We start from the raw sequence: 8,614 nt of genomic DNA on the forward strand, positions 1-8,614 counted from the left end.
CTACCGAGTTCCAAACTGACTCTGGAAACAACGTCAGCACAAGAACTGTTCGTCGGGAGTTTCATGAAATGGGTTTACATGGCCGAGCAGCCTCACACAAGCCTAAGATCACCATGCGCAATGCCAAGCATCAGCTGGAGTGATGTAAAGTTCACCGCCATTGGACTCTAGAGCAGTGGAAACACGTTCTCTGGAGTGATGAATCATGCTTTACCATCTGGCAGTCCGACCCTTGGTTTGGCGGATGCCAGAACACTACCTGCCCGAATGCATAGTGCAAACTGTAAAGTTTGGAGGAGGAATAATGATCTGAGGCAGTTTTTCATAGTTCGGGCTAGGCCCCTTAGTTCCAGTGAAGTGAAATCTTAACGCTACAGCATACAATGACATTCTAGACGATTCTGTGCTTCCAACTTTGTGGCAACAGTTTGGGGAAGGCCCTTTCCTGTTTCAGCATGACAATGCCCCCGTGCCCAAAGCGAAGTCCATACAGAAATGGTTTGTTGAGATCGCTGTGGAAGAACTTGACTGGCCTGCACAGAGCCCTGACCTCAACCCCATCGAACATCTTTGGGATGAATTGGAACACAGACTGTGAGCCAGGCCTAATCGCCCAACATCAGTGCCCGACCTTCACTAATGCTCTTGTGGCTGAATGGAAGCAAGACCCCACAGAAATGTTACAACATCTAGTGGAAAGTCTTCCCAGAAGAGTGGAACTTTTTATAGCAGTAAAGGGGGGACCAACTCCCTATTAATGCCCATGATTTTGGAATGAGATGTTCGACCAGCAGGTGTCCATATACTTTTGGTCATGTAGTGTATCTGTATAAAGCATGTGGGGTATAACCAGTTGTGCAGACTAGATAGTTGCTTCTTTCTGACTCAAAGCATGCTTTGTTTGGACCATTTAATGATTCGTTTCTTTATTGTACTTAAAGGTGGAATCCGCAGTAAGGGGAAACGACGCCACTGGCCACCCCACCACCATTGTTTTTGTTTTTGTTGCCGAGCTGAGAAGCGTTGCGCAGCATGGTAAAGAAATGTTGCAGTACATATTGCGCTCTTCTATCGCATGTGCAATGATGTCCGAGGGGAAAACAGTGTTCGCTGTTTGCAGTAACTTCTTTGTTGTACAAACGGACAGGATACCTACCAGCTTTAACTGCTGACTGAGACAAGTCTGTATATGTTTATTGTGGTGTCTTCTGCCACCTGGTGGATATTGTGCAATGAGTTTTGGTGTGGGTCAGCGAGTACAGAAAGACCTACAACAACCCCCCTCAAGACTCAGCAAACATTCAGTGAAAGATGAGTTTCAATGACAAATATAACAGATAATTCAATGCTTTGATAGTTCAACTTGACATACAGTGTGTAATCAACATATAATAAATAATATGATCATGAAGGGTTAATGGCCACCCGAGTACGGTAACGTCTAGATAGATATATGTTTAGTGTGCAGGTGGCAGCTCTATGGCATCATCCTCATTCAGCTGATAAGTGCCCATGTGGGAACTGTTCGTTTGAATGCCCGAGTTACGATAAGACATTGGTATCCCAGCACACATAGCACAGGAGATACTTCTGTTCTGAGAGAACATCAGCAGAGTACTGCTCCAGTGTTTCCTCAGTGTGAAGGCTGTAAATCCCAAAGAGAATTAGGACAACAATAATAACCAGGGTATTTGTAGCAATAAAGTACTATATTATAGTGTGAGGCTCAGACCCTGATAACTCATCTGTGATGGTACTAAGACAGAGATCACGAAAGGCTACATGGCAGACTTGCTCATGGGCGACACTGAGGGCTGTAGGTCATCGAGGTTATAAACTGTGCCCTGTTTGACATTGACGAACCTATTGAACTTAGCTGTTGGATCAAACTGGTCATACATTACCCTAAAGTACACATTTTGTCTGTCAGCTTTCGCCGACAATCAATGACAGCAGGGCTGAAAATGACAATCCGTGCTGAAATGTTGATGATCACCTGATTGTAGGTGCCAGCATCATTGACTGTAATTTCCACAGGGGACACTTTGGTCGGAGTTGTGGTTTGCACTGATATTGATTGGATTGTTCTGTTTCCAAGGGGCAATATTCCAACCGCTGTTTGATTTGACTATTACTGTGACTCTGAAACATCACGCCTGTTTGCATTTCTGATGATCGCCACAGGAGTAGCAGTCTTATGTGTCTGTATTTCCTCAATGTTTAGCTCTGACTGCCATGTGTTGCTGGCAAAGGCGATTGCTCCGGAATTGACATGGGGGAGTGCATCACTGCACATGCTGTTGTTGCTCTGGATCAATGCACTGCTTATGGCACCCAGGTACTGCCCTTCTCCGAGTTTCAGGTTGAGAGCACCTCACAGAAACACTGAGACGTCTGTTACTGCTCTTCTCAAGCCATCTTTTTTAGGCAAAGTATTCTGCAGTCGCAGTCCCATGGGTTGTCATCCAGACTGAAAAATGACAGCTGAAGGCGGCTTTCCAATGCCTTTGGACATAAGTGCGAGAGTATGTTGCGGTTCAGTATCAGAACCCTTAGATGTGTTAAACCCACCAAAGCAGAATCCTCAATCGTGGAGATTAAATTGTCACTGAGGCCAATCTCCCTGATGTGAGTACAGAGACTGAACACATGCTTCCCGATCTTCAAGATATGATTTTCCATTCAGCCTCGAGGCTTCCAGTTTTGATAACTGGTTGAAAGCGCCTGGGTCAACCTCAGAAAACATGTTATGGCTCAAAGACAGTGCCTTTCATTCCCACCGGGGATTTGAAGTGTGTGTGTTTGATTTGCATGAGGGAATTATCATTCAGCGGGAGATCTGACAGCGATGAAAGTGGTTTAAAAACACTGCCTTTAAACCATGACAATGAGATCCTGCTCATGTAAATGTCTAAGTCCTTGAAATATATTTCTCGACATTGACGTGATTTGGTTATTTTCAAGGTATAAGGTCTCCAGCGATCTTAAACCAACAAAGAGCCCTCGGATGCAGGACTGTAAGGGCATTACCACTGATCCTCAGCCTTGTTAGATGAATTCATCCATCAACTGTACCCTGTTTAACATCACACAGTTGGTTGCCATGTAAAGAGAGTATACTTGTCACTCCTGAAAAGGTCTGTCTCTCAAGTGAAGAGATCTTGTTATTTTCCAGATTAAGCTCTGTCAGACCACTCAGAGAATAGAATGATCCACGGTGAATGGAAGATATTGAATTGGATCCCAGGTCCAAACTGGTCAGATTTGGGTAGTGTAGAAAAGCCTTAGGTTCAACTGTGTTGATGGAGTTCCTAGTCAAACTCAGATGTTTTGCAAAACCATGAACCAGTAAGATGATGGTAATTCCTCTATCTGAGCAAACTATTTCTTCATTGTGACATTTACAGAATGAAGGACACAGTGTAGATAATGCTGTGTGTAGGAAAAATGGCCAAAATGATTTTTTTTATTATCCTCAACATTTTCAGGGTCCTTAGAAAAATTGTATGATGATACTCTGACGTTGTCCAAAGCCAATGAGAAAACTACCTTTGCCCATCTCCTTAAAAACAGGAAAAGACAGTGAATAAGGCATTTCCTGTTCCTTCTATTTTTTGTATCCCTCTAAACAAACATATGCCCCGAGAGAAATACTGTACAAGGTATAATTATTTTAATTGTCATGCACCACCCATTTCCCCAATGTTCATGTTTTCCTACAAGCAACCTATTTCCCTGATTTAATGCTGAATGAAAACAAACGAAATACTACTATTCATGCACAGATACTAGTTGTCATGTCAGCAAACACACAATCTACATATTTTTGTTGACAGACAAGTGGACTTTCGCTTGTTTTTCTTTGTGCTACATTATTATCAATAGGTGAATTTAACATGCTGGAGGTGAGCTGGTAGTGGATTGCTGAGAATAATCAGCCATGATGGGAAAAGGGCTGTGTTGGACACCATGATAACTTAAGCCTACTTATAACTTATTGGACTTTTGGTCAAATTGTTACATTTTAGGTATATGTCTCTATAGGCCTATATCTCTATCCAAGGGGATTTTTGGTTCAGTGGCTGCTATAACGCTTAATAGAGACCAATGAATCTTGAGGGCCTTACTCCATTATCACCTCCCCTGGCAGCATCTTGGGGTCTCCATGGTTACAGGGAGGGTCTGCGTCCCAAAGATACCCTAATGACGTCAACACCCCCCACAGCCGATTATAGTCACCATATTACCATGTGGCTGGAATAATTTGTCTGACACCTTTATTGTCTTCTCGTAAATAGCCTTTAAAATTAGCAATTGTACAAATTAAAGCGTAGGTAGGTCTTGCGATACGCCAAAATCTTCGGTAAGTTGTTCAAGAAAATAACGTAGAAACGTAAAGATAGGATAGCTCCTGCAGCATGCACAAATATACAACGACATCGTTCATAGCCTCATAGCCAGCCCAGTAGGCTACATCCCTGCGAAAAGTCAGACGTTTTGATATCAAAACCTCTGCGAAAGATGATTGTAACAATATGGCTCAAAACAATGTAACATATGTAAATGGCAGTTGTAAAAATGATTGTATCATGTGATCGTACTACTACCCCTTTGGGTTAGTTTGAACAGTAGTGTATTTGCCAAGAAAGCAGTTCACCAGTACATGCAGTACATTCAGTGTGCCTGACCAAAAAAATAGCCATGCTGTACATAGCCATATTTACTACAGAGAGTCTATGATGAATACAGAACTCTAGCGGTAAACGTTTCTGTAAGAATTGGTCCATTTTCTTCATACATTTTACCATGCTTTCCCTGCGACTCTTGTTCTGCAGTAGTGTCCTAGCTCCAGCAGAAGGCGCCATATCCGTACCTGAAAACCTGCACCCCAGAGCCTGACTGCCAGAGGTGAGTTGATGAACCTTCTTCCCGAGGACACACACAACTACTGTACTAGATAACTACAGGGGGACATAAAATGTGTCAATAAGTCAGATGTGACATTTAATTACTTCACTGCACAATTTTAGATGAATGTATCAACCTACTTATCAGTGCTGTGTTATATTATATTGAATTTGGTCATGTGTTTTAGGTTTATGCATCCAAAGCTCATATTGTCCTCAGCACAACAACAAGCCCTCACAGTGGCATCACAGCAGCTCTGATTTGGGCTAGCTTTGACTAGCGAATGATCACAGAGGGTTGAATTGTAAATGTTAATATGTAGGTCACCGTCACACAACTCTGATGAATAACAATGACTTCCTTTGCCTCTGTGTGGCTATTTGAAGTCTATGACTGGCTAGCCTAGTTAGCGCTCAGCATGGTTTATTTGAGATGCGATTATAAAGTATATCAACAGAATCAACAAAACAGCACTAGCAAATCAATAAAAGAAGCTCCGTTGACCCCCCCCTCCCCCTGCAGATTATTAATTCCGATTGTTGCATTAATTAAAAACCTTGAGGTAATGGTGATGCATTATTCATCTTGTAATGATGTGAATGTTAATTTGCTGGAGGCTGCGACCATGAGAGCGGAGAGCATCCATGCCTACCGTTTTCTTGTCAGCTTCTCTTTGTGTTAGGAGGAAGCCTCTGCCTCAGACAGATGTGTCTGCTGTGTTGAGGATGGAGAGAAGCACTCACTCATTCTGTCTGTCAGAAAGGCCACAACGCAGACAGAATGGCTTGATTGTTCGTCAAAACCGCCGAAAGCAAGCGGGCTGCACAAAGTGTATATTCATGTATGTACAGGGCATTGGGAAAGTATTCAGACCACTGACTTTTCCACATTTTGTTACGTTACAGCCTTTTTCTAAAATTCATTAAATTGTTTATTTTCCGCATCAATCTGCACACAATACCCCATAATGATAAAGCAAAAATAGGTTTATTGAAATATTTGAAAACATATAATTTTATTTTTTTGAATATCAAATTTACATAAGTATTCAGACCCTTTACTCAGTACTTTGTTGAAGCACCTTTGGCAGTGAACATTCACCCCAGTCTGAGGTCCTGAGCGCTCTAGTCTCCCAGTCCCTGCTGCTGAAAACATCCCTACAGCATGATGCTGCCACCACCATGCTTCACCGTAGGGATGGTGCCAGGTTTCCTCCAGACGTGACGCTTGGCATTCAGGCCAAAGAGTTCAATTTTGGTTTCATCAGACCAGAGAATCTTGTTTCTCATGGTCTCAGAGTCTTTAGGTGCCTTTTGGCAAACTCCAAGTGGGCTATCATGTGCCTTTTACTGAGGAGTGGCTTCCGTCTGGCCACTCTACCATAAAGTCCTAACTGGTGGAGGGCTGCAGAGATGGTTGTCCTTCTGGAAGGTTCTCCCTTTTCCACAGAGGAACTCTAGAGCTCTGTCAGAGTGACCATCATGTTCTTGGTCACCTCCCTGACCAAGGCCCTTCTCCCCCGATTGCTCAGTTTGGCCAGGCGGCCAGCTCAGGTCTTGGTGGTTCCAAACTTCTTCCATTTAAGAATGATGGAGGCCACTATGTTCTTGGGGACCTTCAATGCTGCAGAAGTTTTTTGGTACCCTTCCCCAGATCTGTGCCTCGACACAATCCTGTCTCTGAGCTTTACGGACAATTCCTTCAACCTCATGGCTTGGTTTTTGCTCTGACATGCATGGTCAACTGTGGGATCTTATACAGGCATGTGTGTACCTTTCCAAAACATGTCCAATCAATTAAATTTCAGGTTTACTCCAATCAAGTTGTAGAAACATCTCAAGGATGATCAATAGAAACAGGATGCACCTGAGCTTAATTTCGAGTCTCATAAATATAGACATGTGTGTACCTTTCCAAATCATGTCCAATCAATTGAATTTACCAAAGGTGGACTCCAATTAAGTTGTAGAAACATCTCAAGGATGATGAATGGAAACAGGATGCACCTGAACTTCATTTTCGAGTCTCATAGCAAAGGGTCTGAATACTTACAGGAAAAAAGTAATTTCAGTTTTTTATTTTCAAATACATTTGCCAAACTGTGTAAAAACCTGTTTTTGTTTTGTCATTATTGAATATTGTGTGTAGATTGCTGAGGAATTTATTTGATTTAATACATTTTAAAATAAGGCTGTAACGTAACAAAATGTGGAAAAATTCAAGGGGTGTGAATACTTTCCGAAGGCACTGTAAATCTACACACAAAGCTCTGATATATCTGTGGATATGTAGAAGTCAAGTAGAATTGGGGAAGGAAGGGCCCCAACCACAGAAATGAACAAAGACCGATGTTGGTTTGGAAACAAAACCAAATCTCTCTGCCGTCTCTGTCTTTGCTCCCTGAATAACTGAGAGGAATGTTAATATATTGCTGATCGGCTGACAGAGAGAAGACTGGTCCTGCTGTTCCCGTAATTCGACAGGTATTACGCCATGGCCCTATGCAGTCTACCTCAGCAGATTGGGCGCTCACTTAATTAGGCAAGGATTAAGGGCCAAACGGCCTCATTTATGTGAATTGTATCATAAATACAAGCTGGCCGCCTGCTTTTGGAGGGAGCATTAAGAGTAAGTATTAAGAATCTCGAGGCTTCTCCATTAAAAAGACTTGCTGTAGGCTTCTGGCTCGAGGTTTCACACCAGAAAGCCCTATTCCCCTAGGAGGTGTGTTGTTTTTGTGTGCACAGACTTGAACTCGTTTTAATCCCAAAAAAAACGAGATGAAACGGCTTGATTTATATTTAATTCAGAATATGCTAATTCTCTATTCTAGTAGTGTCCCAGTCCAAACCTTCAGTACAAGACACAATACAACCCGATGGTAACCTCCATTGTCATTTAGATTGGTTGCATATTATTCCCCCCCCCCCCCTCCCCCCAATTCAAAATCCATATATTATCACTGGAGCTGGCAATGTGTATTTTCCTTCCATATTACATAAAGCGGTAGCCAGTCATTATTTTCAGTTCAGTTACTACTAGGACATAATGTCAGATTGGAGCTGCTTCTCCCTAATCTTGATCAGAGAGCGTTTGGGCATGGCGTCTGGCTTTATCACCCAGAACCTGCATCTATTTAATAGAATTACCCTGAGTGTATCAGCTCAGCGCTACATGCCAGGCCAAACAGCAGTAGAGACAATCCCCACTGGGCACGTACCCGGGCTGTGCTCTTCCCTGCAATCCATCCCCAGGGCATACTATCTCTGGCTGGAGCGTCTGCAGACATCACATACAGCTACTCAGCCTCCAACCACATTTGCATAGAGGTCTATTCATAGCATAGGAGCAGCACGGTGGCACCTCTTGAGTTTTAATCCTCAACCTCACCTGAGGTGATGTTATTGGTCGGCAATAACCTAATAGAAATGTTCAGGTCTGTTTGTATTGTTTCGATGCACTACCTACTTACGTCGGCATCCCAAATATGGACGGAAGCTTTTATCTGCCCTGAGGCATTGTTTTGTCCAGACCCTTAAGCACTTAGTAGAATCCATTATTAGAGGTAATAAGTGTTCTTAAGGTCCTCAGAACTTAATTATTTAGATTATTGGTAATAAAAATAGCTTCTTTTTTTTTCAGAGAATAAGCTATAGGCTGTCACTTCCCTATCAAACTCTGATTTTAACCCCAGACAGAAAATGAT

This window comes from Oncorhynchus keta, chromosome 34 (genome assembly GCF_023373465.1).
Source record: "Oncorhynchus keta strain PuntledgeMale-10-30-2019 chromosome 34, Oket_V2, whole genome shotgun sequence".
In the NCBI taxonomy this organism is placed as follows: domain Eukaryota; kingdom Metazoa; phylum Chordata; class Actinopteri; order Salmoniformes; family Salmonidae; genus Oncorhynchus; species Oncorhynchus keta.